This window comes from Emys orbicularis, chromosome 7 (genome assembly GCF_028017835.1).
Source record: "Emys orbicularis isolate rEmyOrb1 chromosome 7, rEmyOrb1.hap1, whole genome shotgun sequence".
NCBI classification, from domain to species: domain Eukaryota; kingdom Metazoa; phylum Chordata; order Testudines; family Emydidae; genus Emys; species Emys orbicularis.
The window spans coordinates 48991026-49009222 of record NC_088689.1 but is presented as its reverse complement, the minus strand read 5'-3'; positions in this window follow the sequence as shown (position 1 = coordinate 49009222).

Genomic DNA, 18197 nt, shown 5'->3' with positions numbered 1-18197 from the left:
TCTGATATAAATTGTGGCCTACCTAACAGATTCACTTACTTCTTACCCTCATATTTTAACAACATACTGCTTCATGGTTGTGTAAAAAATAAAACTTCATTTCATATAATTCCCTTCCAAAGCCGTGGGGGTTTTCTGTTTGTTTTTATGTTCAGTATCTAATGGCTGACAAAGGGTAACTGGAGATATGAGAGTGATTAAGGGAGAAAAGGTGAACACTAAGTTATATTCTATCCTATTATATTCTGCAGGTTTTACCACATGAGGCATTAAATTTTTTACACTTTTAAATAGAGTTTTGTTTGTTTTTTTTATTATTATTCTGACATAACAGACAAGAGAACATTTCGTTGTTTTATTTTTCACGTTTATCTTCCGTAAGCCACCCTGTCCCTTTTCAGTTCCTGTAACCTGGGGAAATGTAAGTAATCCACAAAAGGAAGTTGTTTTGCTCTTGTATTTCAGACATTTCTTGATCATTTGCAAGGCTCTGTCGAACTTCAATGAATGGTCATGCAGGCTACTATCCCAAATTTTCAAAAGCTACTGATGACTTCAGTGTTTCAAGGAAGATTGAGAAAGAAAAGTGTCTAGTCTAGGTGATATCTAGGGAATAATTAGAGGAAGCTATTGTCATAACCAGGCCATTTTCCTGGTGGAAAAGGATCTGTATGGGGGTTTTTAAAAATTGGCTCTGCCTCTGAAGGCTGGAGGAATTAGCCTCCCTATCTGAATGAGTCAGTCAAAGTAAAGCTCAAACTGAGAACTCAGAGAAAGATATATTGGACTTGGGGGGTTAACATGCAGAAGTCTCTTCAGAGTTTGTCTGGAAGGCCACATCTGATGTGGAGAAGGGACTATGATATACTGAAATTGTATACGAGATACTATAGGATAATGATGTTAAGCAACTTTGTATGATGAGGGATGTTAGTTACTGAACTGTATGTTTGCTAAATTCTTAACAAAATTTCATTAACAATGTTTTGTACTTTTGAGGGAGAGGAGGGTGTTTTTAAAGAAAAATACTAGCATTATTCGTCAAACAGAAGTAGACAGCAGTGTAGTGCAATGTTCTGTGGACTAGACTGGGCTCTGCATCCCAGAGTGTAGAGAAACTTGCATATTATACAGAGTTTAAATTTTGATCCCAGGGAAGAAGATGACAAAACAAAAAAGCTGCCAATACTACTGGGACATTGCCACTGCCATCTTGAAAAAGAAAAATATTTTAAAAAGATGTGAGTTAAATTGCGGGGGACCAATTATATTTCAAAATGCATGTGCCAAGAAAAAAAAAATCTTGTTTCTGAAGCAGTGAACTACTCTGAATTAACAGAAAAATCACATACCATGTAGTCAAAAATATAAATTTCTAATACTTATAAAAACAATTTGGATAACCAAGTTTCTTTAAAACTTCTCACTGAAGACCAAGAGGAGTTTGAAGTTTTACAAAAATGCCTTTTAAATTAGAGGTGCAAAATAAGCACTTAAAGTATTGAACAAGACCTTTCACACACACATCTCAAGAATGGACAAACTGAATTTCAAACATACCAAAAACGCAGTCATGATTTATTGAGTACACAAGGGAAATTTCAGTCTAAATGATACAGTACTGGCTACAGAAAATACAGAAAGTAGTCTTTAGCTACTATGTTCCTCATTTTATAAAATTACAAGAAGTGAAAAAAAAAAAACCAGCAAATTTTTAAAAGACTGAACTGGTAATTCAATTTGATGCTAAATTTAAACTTTACTATTATCATCAGCTAGAGATTTAGTCAGTCAGATTTAAAAAAACCCACTGTTTTCACAACTGTATCCCCGCAATGCAAGGAACATTTATACAATGGTAAGTTTTCAAAAGCCAAATGTATAAAAAGTGATGTACGTCTTTTGAACTTTCCATATACACTTTAAAGCCATGTATAAAATGAGAATACAGCATTTTGATGGGTCAAGACAAGAAAAACAATTTATCTCAAGTAACTCTATACTGAAACTATGGTTTAGGTGGCTAAATAAAATCATGTAATAAGATATATGTGGATCATCACCACCACACTGAAAAGGATGAATATTAAACAGCTGCTGCTATCTTCTAACAAATTCAACAAGACTTGTAAAAAGAGGCGCAAAGGATTTCTTAAACTGGCCATCCTGTCCAAAGTGGCCTTAATCATACTAGTATTTCAGCAGCAGATTGAAAAATAGCAACATAATGGGGATATCACAATTTCAGAACACTAAGAGATCTTGAACCTGTCAGAATTGCCTGACAGTCATTATACATTTAACAAAATTGTTTTTCAGTTAAGCTTTAAGTTCACTTAGTGGTTTGGCAGGACATACTATACTACAAATGGCTAAAGGAAAGGGAATGATACTGGGAATAAATTACTTAATCCATGATCATTGTGCCCTAGGCACATCAGAACCTCTGTATCATTCACTTATTTTTAATATGAAGACAGTTACTTTTATTGTATTCTGAAAATTACATCTTCACAGTGTTGGGAAACAAAGTATTAAAGAGTACTCTGTGAAAATGACTCAGCTACCAGAAAATTTAAGCGTAGTTGAAACAGACAGATATAACTCCAATATATTTGAAAGGCAGGGGAAGTTCATTATATCATCAGTTTAACAACACGTATCTATCAATCCACAAAGGGATATTTCTGTTAATTACTTTTACTGGAATACTCCAATGCCAGACCACACAACCGTTTTACACAGCACGTTTAGGAGAGGAAGACTAGAAAACTAAGCTCAGAGACCTGATGGCAACACCAGCTTGATGGCTACCAAGCTTCAGATGAATAGCCTAATAAGAAGTTTGACTGCCAGTAACTATGATTAACCACCATGAGTTATCTTGTCTCAGCAGAAAAACAATTAAGGGAAACAAAGAAAAATTCTGGTCCCCACTATTCTTTCCAAGGCCCTACAACTGCTCTTGATAGCTAAGCAAATGGACATCTCTTTGGGGTTAAAAGGAATGATGTATCAAATTGACTTGGACCAAAGTGAGATCACAGGAAGAAATAGGAGGATTTATACTATGAAGCAACCTGCTATCCACTGTCAAAAATATTAAAAGATGAACTCCTCTGAAAAAGAACCAGATGGGAAACAGATGCTATAGAGGGCTATCAGTCAGGGACACAGACTAAACACTCAAATCTCCTGAACAACTCACTCTCTCTCCCCCCCCCATCCTCTCCTCCCCCCCCCCCCCCCCCCCGGATCCCGAAAAAGAAATGAAGGTATGGTCATAGACACAAGATGGCATTAAGGTCTTTATCCCAGGACCAGATCACAGATGTCCTTCAAACATGAAGTTGACATTGGAGAAGCAGTAGCAACACTATAATCGAAGTTAAGAGGAAGGATGGTTTACGGTGCTAGTTTGAGACTTGGGCTGAATACCCTGCTCCACCACAGGCCCCCTATGGGACCTTGAGCAAGACAGAGTCTGCATCTCAGGTTAAGAGTATGTCTGCCCTGCAGCTGGGAGGTGTGATTCCCAGGGCAGGCTGACAGATGCAAGCTAGCACAATAGCAGCCTGGGCAGCAGCTCATGCTAACCGCCTGATTCCAAACTCAGGTGGCAAGACAGAGCTGTCACCTCAGCCATCTTGTCCACACTGCTACTTTTAGTGCACTAGGACAAGTAGAGCTAGCACGAGTATTTACCTGCACGGGGAATCATACCTACCCTCTGCAATACAGACTACTCTTAGTGCCCCATCTGTAACATGGGGATAAGTAATATTTCCCTACCTCACAGGGGAGTTCAGAGATAAATTAGAGACTGTGAGGTGCTCAGATTATGGAAATGAGGGCCTATAATAATCTACATAAATAGGCAAGAATTCAGCCTCTGTTTTGTTAGAAAAACAATTTAACCCCAAATTTACAACACACAGTCTGAGTAAATCTTAGTTTGAGTTCTAATCAATTAAAAATAAATTTTAAAGAAGTTAAAATTTTTAATTTCAACTTTTGGGCCCCCTATACCTTAAAAGCTACAGACAGTAGAAAGTTTAAAATGTGTATATAGTCAGATTTAGGGTCTCCCTCTTCCTGGTGATACATAATTATTTTATTAACACAAAGAAAAATAGTGTTAGTCACCATAACTGAAAACTTCTGCACGACAGAGCTGATGGATGACATGTCAGCTACTTCTGTTGGATAACATGGCATATGGAAGCTTTTAAAATAAGCTAGAGGGGAAAAGCTTTGAAGCAAGCTGGGGGAAAAGGACTCCTGCAGTATTTGTGTTGCTTCTTGGATGAGGCTCTCTGACAAAGAAACAGCTATTTTGATGAACACCAGGATCTTTGACAAAGTCCCAAACCAGCCCAGGAGCACAGCTCGTGAAAGTGTTCAGTCAGCTCCAGAACAGCCTAATTTTTGTCAAAGTAGCTGTTGCGCTGTTGAAGATCCTATCCTTTATAAAGAGAAATATTAATGTTATTAATCATAAATAAAAAAGAAGCTTTGGTTACTTTTGTTCACCAACATACCATTTGGCAGACTTTCAAATCAACAATCTGAATTTGCAAAAAAGGAAATGGTGGCTAAGCCAGCCAATAAAAATTGGCTACAGAAAAACCTGGAACGCTTATTAGGAAAAAGGAACAGAGACAAGAACAAGAGAACTTTGAGTTCCTCTGAGTCACTGGGCCAACATAATCATTGAAAGCAGGCAAGTTTCTGACCAAGAAGGAAAAAAAGGCAAGACATACAGAGGCCCCAGGAAACACCCTAGTCCCCAAACATGAGAGAATGTAAGCATGGTAGTGGAGAAATTCAGTCTCTGTGGTGGCAGGGAGTTTGGGGAAAAAGGGTAGGGGAGAATTAGCATTCCCAATAAGACAGAGTTAAAGTTGTGATGCATTATTTGTTGTGATTAGTGGCTGTGCTAGAGTTGAGGAGTGTGCCTATAAGTGGGGGAGAAGTTGAGTACTTTTTCATTCCTCAACTTATTTCATTGCTTTGGTTGTTACATTAGCTATCTTTATTCCTGGGGGAATTCTGCGCCACTGCGCATGCGCAGAATTAATGGCTCCCGCAAACTTCTTTGCTTCCCCGCAGAAAAATGATGGGGAAGCAAAGGGAAGCCACAAAAGCGGGCACGCGACTCTCCCCAGCAGTATGTTTCAGGTGCCTACGGCAGCCGGCAAAGAAGTAAGTCACTGTGGGGCAGATGGCGCGACTGGGGAAGACCCGGCTGGTGGCTCCTACCCTTGCGCTGGGCTCACATGCTAGTCCCAGCCAGGCTGTGGAGGATGGGACTTCCTCTTCCCCTGCATGGCATCTGGGGCTGGGTCAAACCCAGCCCCAGATTTCTCCCCCATCTGTAGGAAGCACTGCAAATTCCCCCTTCCCCACACCCATCGCTCCTTAGCTGCAGTGGGAGGGATCCCTGTATAGGGAGCTGCTCCCCATCCGCCCAACCCCCATGCATCCAGACCCCCCTCATACCTACACCCTCCAGCTAAGCCTCGCCGCCCCACACTCAGAACCCCCTCCTGATGAGCCCCACTCCGCCTGCACCTGGAACACCCCAAGGCGCAACCTATACCCAGATCCCCATCCCATCGAGCCACAAGCAGCTGTACCAGGATCCCCATCCCACTGAGCCCCACTCCCCCAGCATCTGGACCCCTCAGTGAGCTCCCCACACCCAGACACCCCGCCAAGCTCTATCCCCCCCTTCGCAGACCCTCCCTGCTGAGCCCCAACCACCTTCACGTGGACACACACACCCCCGAGTCCCATTACTGTTTCACCCAGAACCCCCCCAACAAGCCCGTGTATCCAGATCTCCACCCCGCACCCAGATCCCCCACTCAGCCACTCACACCGAGATTGCCCCACAAAGAACCCTCTCAACTCACACTTGGATCCCCCTATACTAAGCCCCTCAACACTTGGATCCTGCCAGCCCACACCTGGTGCACCTGGCATAGAGGGGCAGGGCTCTGGGGTGTTTCTGGGGCAGGCCCAGTTCTTGTGCTGGTGTCACGGTTGGGTGCAAGCTCACCTCTGAGTCCATGTCGGGGAAGGGGGGGGGCGGGAGGGAGAGAAAGCTGCACTGAGGATCTCCCACCTCTGTGCAGCCAGTGGCCTGTGCTCCTCAATGACATGCTGGAGCCTCACATTTATTTGACAAATAAAATTTGCAGAATTTTAAAATATTGTGTGCAGAATTTTAAATTTGTTGGCACAAAATGCTCTCAGGAGTAATCTCATGCATGGACCAGACTTAGAATCATAGAATATCAGGGTTGGAAGGGACCTCAGGAGGTCATCTAGTCCAACCCCCTGCTCAAAGCAGGACCAATCCCCAGACAGATTTTTGCTGATCCCTAAATGGCCACCTCAAGGATTGAACTCACAACCCTGGGTTTAGCAGGCCAATGCTCAGACCACTGAGCTATCCCTCCCCCCAGTAAAACAGTTGCCCTCTCTGAGGCTTGTACTCAGGACCTTCAGATTATGAGACTGACACGCTGCCAACTGCACTGAGAAGGCTGAACTGCAAAGATGCTTTGTGGTTTTTTTTATTTTATTTGTTTTTAAATATCAATACAGGTAGTTTACCTTGAGTGTCGCAACATAGTGATTATCCTCTGCATATTCCTAGATCTTCATTACCACCAACCTGGCCTCCTGTTCTGAGGGAACACAAATTAGCTCATCATTGAAAGAGGTCTGTTTGTACACAGTGTTTCTATTTGACGTGCTGAAGGTAGGACGCCAATTACTATCAACTACCTCCAGGGAGTAGTGGCCACTTTGAAGATATAATTTTTAATTTAATGCCCTCCAAGAAAAAAAAAAACTGTGATGCCGAAGCAGTTTCATAAAGATGTAGTGAGACAAAGAACAAACAATATAAATAGCACAAGTATATATGGACAAAAATTAGAAAGCCCACAGCACAAAACAAGATTAAACTAGCTACAGACATGAAGGGTAACAAGAGAACAATCTACAAATACATTAAAAGCAAGAGGAAGACCAAGGGACAAGGTAGACCCATTACTCAATAAAAGGGGGGGGGAGGAGAATCAATAAGAGAAAGTGTGGAAATGGCAGAAGTGCCAAATGACTTTTTTGTTTCAGTTTTCACCAAAAAGGTTAGTAGTGATTGGATGTCTAACATAGTGAATGGATGTCCAACATAGTGAATGCCAGTGAAAATGAGGTAGGATCAGATGCTAAAATAAGGAAAAAACAAGTTAAAAATTACTTAAGACAAATTAGATGTCTTCAAGTCAACAGGTCCTGATGAAATACACCCTAGAATACTCATGGAGCTGACTGAAGAGATATCTGAGCCATTAGCTATTATCTTCAAAAAGTAATGGAAGACAGGAGAGATTCCAGAGGATTGGAAAAGGGCAAATATAATGCCCATCTATAAAAAGGGAAATAAGGACAACCTGGGGCATTACAGATCAGTCATCTTAACTTCAGTACCCGAAAAGATAATGGAGCAAATAATCAAGCAATCAATTTGCAAACACCTAGAAGATATTAAGCTGATAAGTAACAGTCAGCATGGATTTGTCAAGAACAAACACTGTCAAACCAACCTAATAGCTTTTCATTTACTTAGATCAGCCAGTTGTTGAGCTATGGGTAGAACTGGATCCTTAGATAAGTTTCCACAACTGCCAACCACTTGGTAATTAACCTTGTGTTGTGGAAAGACCAAAGGGTAGGACGCGGTACTGGTAGTGAGATGTTCCTACTTGGATTGTGAGTTATTTCCTGTGACCTTAGAGTATGAAAATAAGAAAACAGACATCTTGAGGATCCAGTGAGGGAATTACAGAAGTCAAAGGCACCATCCTGAATATGCACTGATGGATGAACCTGTTGAGACATCAAAGATCATCTTCCTATCTTCTTTAGAATGAAAAAATCATGGGTATCAAACTTCCTGCCCCTGAATTCTAAGGGCACTTCTGAGATGCAAGAAAATCCACCTCCTATTTCAATAATATCTTGGGAGGAGGGTCACTGAAGAGGGGTGAGAAGTAAGGGTAGGAAGAGACTAGAATGGCATGACACACTCTGTGACCCACTGGTCTGCAGTGATCTCAGTCTAGCATTCCTGATTTAAAAAAAAAAAAAAAAGGCATCTGCAAAAAGGAGGATGGTGGAGGGCTGGGGGGCAAATTGACAGTCATACTTCAAAGGTTCTGGCAAGCTCTCAACTGTGCCATGACATCGGCTGTCAAGAGGAAGATTAAGTTTGGTGTAGCTGAGGAAGAGGTGATGGGTAATCTGAACTGGAACCGCTCCTTTTTTTTCAGTGCCTCTGATTGTCAGGAATGAGGGCCTGCCTGCAGCTGAGCCTGAGACTAGCTAATTCCATCTCCAGGCAGACTAATAAGCGCAGATGGGCTACAACAGAACCATATGATTGGCTGAAGGAAGCCAGCAGACATGCTCTTAAGCCAGCAGCACCAGCATGTCATTGGCTGCTCAACCCTTCGTCCACAGCTGCAATCATCCCTGGGCCTGCCTCCTTCTCAGCCCTACTCCAGCCTTGATCTCACCAAGCCTCCAAACCCTTGCTCCAGTCTGATTTCCTGATTCACCCATTTACCCCAGTTCCAACCCTTGACTACAGCTCCTGACTCTGGTCTCTTGACTCCTGATTCCTGACTCCAGGCTCCACTTCTCAGCTCTTGTTCCTCATTTCACCTCGCTCCAACCACTAGGCCACACCGCTCATGCTTTGGTCCAGACACTGATGCCTTCTGTCGTTGATTATAGTATGAAGACGTGGTCTGAAGGAGGTTTGAGATCTGGCTTGTTTTCTTCTTGGGGTGGCAGTATGTAAGCCCATTGAGAACCATGCAAACCGGTTCATTCTCAAGTTCTTAATGAGTAGAGGGCTTCATCAGTCTTTGAGCTGAAGAAGTCATGACCCTCAAATGGAAGATTATTTATCATCGTTTGGATCTCAAAGGGTATTCCCAATGACTGGAGCCAGAAGAATTTTGATACCTCAAATGTGACAATGGTGCGTGTAGACGTATCAGGTGCATCTAAAGCAGCCTCCAAGAAAGTGGCAGCCATCAGCTTCACTTCTAGCATTATGGATTTTAATTCTTCCCTGTACTTCTAAAGGAATCTTTCCAAAAGAAAGTGAGAATTTATCCCAGTATGGAAAGTCATTTTGCCAAAAGCACCTAGTGGTAAGCAATGCACATCTGGAGAGGACCAAAAGATTAGACTTATTTTTATTTTTATTTTTTGGGGGGGGACAAACAGAGAGTTTCTTAGGATCCTTTTCCCTCGGTGTTGTTTTAGGAGGCCCCTTCTGTTAAGATCTTTCCCGAACAGCCACTACGACAACAGCCTGACAGCAGATGAAAATCAGAGTACTCAAAGCCCTTAGGAGTAACTTGGTTCTGCGTATGTACCCTCTTGAAAGTTGCAGGCACTGATGATGCTGAAGCCTGCCACAAAAGTCCTTAGCAGGCTGTAAAAATCCTTCATTAATAAGCATAGCAAGTTTCCTAGGCATGGAAACATGCAAATGTCTAGTGGCTTGTGAGACTTCTCTTGCACTACTTCCAATGGGACATCAAGGGTCCCAGCAATGCATATCATCGGATCTTGGAACCCCTCAAAGACATCTGCAGGACAAGACATAAAAGGGACTTATGGCTTCATCAGGGGAGGATGATAAAATTGCTGCTGGGGTAAATTTTTCCTCCACCTCTGCCTGTTGATCCTTCTCACTCTTACGGGAAGGTGGGAGCAAAAGATGGTTGTTTGCAATCATATGGCTGCATACCTCAGAGCACCCAGTAGGACAATGATTGAGGAACATATGGATACCAGACTGGTGGACACACAAGGGGGAGTCTGGTCCCTCAGAGACCCACACGACTCACCTGCCCAAAGAGAGGTCTCTGGAGGACCTCCTTAACTCCCAAGAGTGGTGGCAATGGAGGGGAAGGTACATGTGCAGGATAAGAGTCCATTCTACATCTCAATGTGGAAGAAGACAACAAATACACCTCTTCTAGTTCTGGGAAACCCATTCTGATGTGCTATGGCTCTCATGCATTCTTTGTATCTGGGTAGGGAAAGTAGATTATCCCAATGTCTCAACTGCTATGTGCAGTACCATGGTTTTGGTGACCAACGGCCAAGTTAGCACTGCTTATGTCGTACGAGAACAAGGGGGATTCCAATACTGTGCACACAGACAGGTCACTTGGTGCTGAATAGCCCATTGGAGGTGAAAGGGATGGTACAGTGAAAGTTGAGGCTGAAGTGAAGGTGGTAAGCAGATTTAGCTAGTATCCCAGGCACTGTTTTTATTGCTGGTATGAGGTGCCATAGGCACCCATCTTAAGCCACTGGCCACCCTTTGGCTGCAGAACTTGAGACAAGTCTAAGATGTCCAACTCGTGTCTCTGTTCCAAAGGTCCTGGAGAGGAAGAACTCTCTCTAGTCTCTGGGGAAATGCTCCGTTCTACCTCTTCTTGACACATGAATCGAAATCAACAATTGGAGTGTCTCACATGTTTCACAGTTGGAGCTTGGAGGGAGGACTGATGTGGAGCGGGGGTGAAGTGTGTGGGGGGGGGGCATGGGTGGAAGAGGCGAGAGAGGAAGTAGCCTCCCTGAGAGGAAGTTTCACCCGATGCCCACGCCTACGAGATCTAAAGCAGCTAAATGACCACTCCCCACTAGTTAAACAGGAACAGTAAATCGGATAGACACAAAGTTCCCTAGAACAATGTCCTAAGCACTCAGGGTTTTTTGTTTTTCTGCTTACACTTGCTGAAAAGAGTACATTCACAATATGGGCTTCCACAGGAAGAACATAGGAATGACCACACTGGGTCAGACCAATGGTCCAGCTAGCCCAGTATTCTGTCTTCCACCAATGTCCAATGCCAGATGCTTCAAAGGCAGTGAACAGAACAGGTTAATTTATCAAGCGATCCATTCCTTGTCACCCAGTCCTAGCTTCTAGCAGTCAGAGATTTTGGGACACCAGGAGCATGGGGTTGCGTCCCAGACCATCTTGGCTGGGTATATACTTCGTGAACTTATTTTTAACCTAGTTATACTTTTGGCCTTTATATATAAAATCAAAAATTGATTCTTAAAATAAGTAATTTGCAGTCTGCTTTTATAAACTTGCTCCCACGAAAAGGGGGGGGGGAGAAAATCGGTCAATAATGCAAAATAAGGACATGTTAAGTTTGAGCAGGACTGGAATCTAACATCATAAGTCATGTTTTAACAACCATGATAATTACTTTTAAAATTCCAATATTACAATTTTGATTTTTAGAAACTACAAAGATAATTACTAAAGAAAATATTTAACTACAATAAGCATTTGTTTGCATGAATACGTTTAAAACTGTTATAGTATAAGATCTCAGTTCAGGGGCGCTAGAACAATTTTTATAGTGGGGGTGCTGAGAGCCATTGAACCCAACTGTAAATGCCATAAAATGGAAGCCACTTCACGCCAGGGAGTATGGCAGCACTCCTAGTTCCAGCATCTATGTCTCAGCTACATACTGGTTTAAGTACATGAAATGGAAAAAAAAAAAAAAAAAACCTGTAGAAAACACTAAATCAGTTTAACTGACAGCTTCAAGAAGCCTCTCTCAGATCAAGGTCAGATTCATCTGCCCAATTAGAAACATCATAAAGAGCTCGGCATCAATAAGTAGCCTTCAGCTGCCCTGATGTTCCAGCTTCCACAACTTCATTCCCAGTGAGACATATACAGGAAGCATACCCTGATGGGAGACTACCCAAAAGAAATAGCTATGTTTAATCCTTTTGAGCTGAGCAAGAGAAAAGTCATCTTTAACAAGGTTTTTACTACAACATCCAAAATGTCTTGGTGTATATAAACAGTATTAAAACAACTAGGCCAGAAACTTATTACATATAGCCTTTAGTGGGGGGGTTTAAGTCTCATAGTACAGTAGAACATCAGTTATGAACACCTCAGGAATGGAGGTTGTTCATAACTCTGAACAAAACGTTATCATTCTTCTTTGAAAAGTTTACAACTGAGCATTAATTTAACACAGTTGCCTTTGAAACTTTATTAGGCAAAAGAAAATTGCTCCTTTTAACCATTATTTAAATGAAACAAGCACAGAAACAGTTTCCTTACCTTTCCCCCCCAAACTTTCCCTTTATTTGTTTAGTTGTTTACATTTAACACAGCACTGTACTGTATTTGGTGGTTTTGCTTTTTTCCCCCCATCTTGGCTATTGACTGATTGCATACTTCCAGTATCACTTCTATCGGGTGGGTATCACCTAGGAATACAACATAGATTTCAGATACAAATGTAGAGCCAATCTTCATAACTTCAGATACAGAGATGATGCATGGATTTAACCAGCATAACCATACTAGATAGGCACTAATTTTTCCATTGCTATCTTACATGATACAGTTTGTATAAGATTTATGGAAACTTGTTACTATTGTTACAGTAATATAAATGGTCATCTCTCTCTTACACTGCATCACAGGAGTCCACCACAAATGCAGGTAGTTCACTAATTCTTCTTGCAGAAGGAATCGCTATTATAAAAAAGCTGTCTTCACAGAAATAGAACAAAGAGCAGCTCATTATATGTTCAAATGGTAGCAACATCAGCTGTATCAAAACTAAATGAAATACCATGAAGGAACAGGGTCCCACACTGGGTGATGCAGGATAGTCCTTTCAAAAAGTTCCTGACCAACCTATGTGAATAAATAAATTTGCCATTAACTTGAGTATGGTATGCTGCTAAATGAACCTTAAAGGGCAGATACAACTCATTTATTTTTAATTGTAACTGATATTCCAGAATAAATGGTACTGGAGCTGAAACTGGGTCAGCACCTCTCCCACTTGTCTACAAAACAACTCCTTCCACTTGAACTAATTTTTTTCTAGTTGATAGTTTTCTGGCATTATTTAAAACTCTTTGCACCTCAAATAGCACAATCTTTCTATTTCTGTCAAAGACCTATCGCCCAAGCCTTCAAATATAATGCCTGGAGATCTGGGTTGAATACCTTCCCTTTCCGTCCTCACCGCCAGGAATAGAAAATCCATTGATAATAAGAGCATTTTGTAGTTGCTTTTGAATAAAAGGAGTTACTCGGTGTAACACTGCTCCAAGTCATTCTTCATAGAGACTTTATTACTAGTATTTATTGTTTCTACTGAAATAATGCTTTGACACACCAGACATGGACCAGGATCCCATTGTGATATGCTCTGTACAAGCATACAAAGCCACTGTCCCTCCCCCAAAAATTTACTATGTACAGCAAAAGCTAGTTTCTTCATAAATTCTGACTTTGTAGATTTTACTAATCTATAATCCAGAAAAAGTTATAAAATTGTGAAACAAGAAAACATTTAGATGAACCAAAGCACAATGCCAGAAGTCAGAAAAATTGATACATTTCCAAACTCCTATCTTTCTTCCAGCTTCAAGAGTGCCTCTTCATACTAAAAGTTATTTATTTGCCCACAATAATATTTGAGGAACAGGCAAAGACAATGATCTTGGCTGCATCTCTCTTAGCTAACCCTAACTAACTAATGCAAAAGGAAACTTTTAGATAATTTTCTGTGTGACGTATATCTGGATCCCCATTCCATATTTTCTGGAACTCTAAATTTAGAATCATAATTTCATTCTATCCCTTCTTCTCTGCTTCATGAATCTTGTTCTACAACAATACAGCCTTGCCATCATCCCAGTCACTTTGTCTGTATCTCTTGCCTTCTCAACTCTTACAATCTAAAATGACGAAAAAAAGTAAGCTCTTCAAGACAGGAACTGTTTTCCTAGGTATCTATACTGCACCTAGCACAACAGGGCCCATCCTCACCAGAGCATTTGGGTACTCCCACAATATAAATAATTTTTACCTTATCCTGCAACATCTCTTTTCCCATTTGAAATCTCCTTTATGTGTTTGAACAGAGATTTAAAAATATACTAAGTGCCATTCTTCAATGCCTTATTGTCCTAGTAACAGTTCACAATTACTTTTCCTAAATGGAAAAAGGCCATAATTTACCAGAAATTTATTCCACCTTCTTTTCTGCAGTGGTATAAAAGACTCTCTATCATGGCACTGGTGTTATATTTTAAATCTATTAACACTTCTGACAGCTGCTCAATGGCCAGTATATGTACATAGGCTAATCAAACCATCTACCCATGTCTGGCAACAGCATAGTTAAATGTCTAGCTGCAACACACTAAAATATGTATGTCATTACTCCTGAGAAAAAAGAACAGGAGTACTCGTGGCACCTTAGAGACTAACAAATTTATTTGAGCATAAGCTTTCGTGAGTTACAGCCCACTTCATCGGATGCATAGAATGGAACATATAGTGAGGAGATATATATACATACAGAGAACATGAAAAGGTGGGAGTTGCCCAACCAACTCTAAGAGGCTAATTAATTAAGATGGCCTGTTATCAGGAGAAAAAAAACTTTTGTAGTGATAATCAGTTTGACAAACTGTCTTAAATGGGCTCTCTTGATTATCACTACAAAAGTTTTTTTTCTCCTGCTGACAACAGGAGTGAAGTTAGGCCATGAATATTTAAATATGTGCATGAAGTTCAGCACCTGAGTATCCCCATTGAAATGAATGCTTCACCAGACTGGGCCTTAGTGAATGGCCTGGCTAATACCTAGTGTAGTACTCAGTATGTCACTGGACCATCACTGGACTAGAACTGAAATTGTTGCGGATAATAGATTATAAGGGCACTGGGAGTGGAGGCTCCAGAACAACAGTGGAGAGCGCAGGCCACTGGCTGCACAGAGATGGGGATCACCCTGCAGCCCTCCCCTGCACCAGGACACAGACTTGTTGGTGAGGCTGTACCCAACTCTCAAACAGAGCAAGGGCCAGGCCTGCCCCAGAAACACGCCAGGGCCCTGCCCCTCCACACCATGATAGCAAGTGAGGGGCACAGAGTCTCACACACATGCCCAGCCCTGCCCCTAATCTAGGTGTGAGGCAACCAGACTCAGCCCAGCAAGATCCAAGTGTGAAAGGGCTTAGTGTGTGTGGGGGGGGGGGGGGGGAGGGGGAAGATCAGGTGTGGGATGAGAAGGTTCTGTGTGGGGCAATCTGGGTGCAGGTGGCTCAGTGGGAAGGTCCAGGTTCGGGGGGAGGGGAGGGATCTGGATGCATGGGGACTGGGTAGGGAGTTCTGGGTGCAGGAGGACCGGGACTCTGCAGGGGGTCCAGGAGAAGGTGTTTGCGGCTGAGCGGGGGAACCTGGGTATGGTGGTACGGGGCATGGGTGGGGGTTCTGGGTGAGGAAGGGTGGGGCTTGGCAGGGTGCAAGTTCGAGAGAACGGGCTCAGCAAGGGGGTCCGCATGCGGGAGTGGAGATCCAGATACAGGGCTGGTGTGGGATCCAGATACGCAGGGATTGGGCAAACGGGGGGACAGCTCCCCATACAATGACCCCTCCCCTGCATGGCTGGGGAGTGATGGGGCAGAAAGTGGGGGGAGCAGCACCCCGTACAGTGACCCCTCTGCCCGTGGCTGGGGACCAATGGGGTCAGGAAGCGAAGGAGGGGGGGTGCAGAGCTTCCTGCAGCCAAGAGAGGTTCCCAGGCCTGGGCCTGACCCAGCCCCTCCATTGAGGGGAAGAGGAAGTCCTGTCCCATCCCTCCCCCAATACCCCAGCTGGGGCTAGGAGCTGGAGCCAGCACACGGTCAGAGCCACCACCTGGGGCAACCCGAGCCCTGCCCCTCCCTAGCTCTGGGCACACCACAATAGTGAGCGAGAGGGACAGAATCTTGCACATACACCCAGCTCTTCCCCACTGAGGCAGTGATTTATGTCTCCCTCGGCTGCTCCCAACACCCGAACCAGATGCACCCACTCGAAACCACTGGCCAGGAGGTGTGTGAATCAATTATTCTATGAGGAAAAAGTAAAATCTGCAGGGACTATTAATTCTGCACTTGTGCAGTGGCACAGAATTCCCCCAGGAGTAATATGTTAAAATTGCTACCATTCCAAATAAGGTCCTCTCCCCCAGTATGACCATAGTTTTACCCAAGTGCAATCAAATAAATCATAATTTTATATTGCTGCTTATCCTCGTTCTTTTTATAGCTTCAGTGTTATAGGACCATGTGACTATAGTTGGCAGAAAAATAATTTTTCCTACCAGTACTTACGCTTGGGAAAATACTAGAAATTATAATGCAGTGCAATCATCAGTAGAAGAATATTTCCTAAGTTTGCTCAGAGCACAATACTCAGTCTTACACACACGCTATATTTGCTGAATTACAAGTAAAAGGTCCCAGTTTCCAAAGTTACTACACACAGACTGTATCTTTGTTCTTTATCATAAAATGTCTGTTACTCTAACTCACTGGTTCCCAGACTGTGGGTTGCAACCCCAATGGGGTCGTTCCATTGGCAGATGTATTGGTTTCTATGACCCCAGCGAGCATGGAGGATGCCATTTAAAAATGGCGTTCCCCGCACAGCATGACCTTGCACGTACAGTGCAGGGGACTGGACTCGATGACCTCTCGAGGTCCCTTCCAGTCCTAGAATCTATGAATCTATCTGAAGTCACACCACACATGGAGTACACAGTTTTGCTCTATAAAATAGTATTCTCCATGTGGCGTGACCTCACATACCATGTTCAAGGTCATGCTGTGAGGAGGATGCCATTTTTAAATGGCCTCCTCCCTGCTGACTGGGGTCATGGGAAGCAATACATCTGAGGATGGGGTCACGCAGGGAAAGTTTGGAAACCACTGTTCTAACTAATTTGCTCTAGAAGTCAAACAGTATTGTATCCAAATGAAGATGGATACCCAAAATAGGAACTTCTCAGTTAAAGCAGTTTTCCACTACATTGTTGTGTGAGGAAAAAGATTCTCTATTCCATTAACTAAATTTGGATCATAAATTTACATTAAACATTCTCAATTTGTTATCTGCCTACCTAGGAACTTATATGGCCCTCATTAGCATACCATCCAAGTGTGTTTCAATCATAGATGGATTTTATCTTCAACATCTCAGAGAGATACAGAATTATCATCATCTCCATTTTACAGGCAGGAATCTGAAGCAAAGAGTAGATTACGTGATTTGGCCAAGTACACACACTCAGTTCCTGACTCAGCCATTGATCTGATGTCTCCTGCGTCCTCAGTCCAATGTCCAAGGCACTGGAGCATCCTTCCTACAGATAATCTACATTTAATTTTCCATCCACTTAATTAAAATATGCTATAAAGTCTCAATTCTTCAACTGTTAAATAACTTGTACACTACATATCTCTGCTTCTGAATATGTTTTAGGTACACCTGGCTTAAATACACAAATACTTAATGTACTCATGGCATTTGGAGGCGTGCCTGCAGAAGACCAAGTTTGCACTGGATGTCTGTATGTCGAAGCTGGACAAACAGTTTCAAAAGGTCAGACCCATATTGCTAAGATTTCAATTCAATAGCATTTAAAAAGACCAAAGGAAATAAACCATGAGAAAAAGTTGAGTTTAAAAAAAAAAAAACATGTATACTGGTTTCTATTGAATTTTTCAAAATAATATATAAATGTGTTCTTTAACGTCTTCCTATTGTAGAGAAAAATCAAAAAAAAGAAAAGAAAACAGTTACTCACAAATGCACATCTTAACATTACAATTTCCATATACTGTATTACCTGTTTGTCCCTTTTATTATTAATGAATATTGATACTACAGTAGCACCCAAACACACCAATCAGCCCTGTTCTACTAGGTGTTGTATGAACACGACATGGTCCCCTCCCTCAAACAATTTACAATTTAAGACGCAGGTCCTTTTGAGTAAAGACTTGCTGCCATGGGTAGTAAGAGGAAAGTGTGGAAGGGTCATGGTTTTCCCCACCCTTCATGCCCTCATACAGGCTCAGGCTGCTGGTGCAGCCCAAGAGACACTTAAAAAGAATCTAGGCCTAGCACAAGGCATATGAGTACTTACAGTGGGATCCACAATGATACATACTTGAAGAAAAACAACCTACAGAGTAGGAGGGCACACCTCACACCACACACTTTCAAATCTTTCCATGAATTAGGACAACTA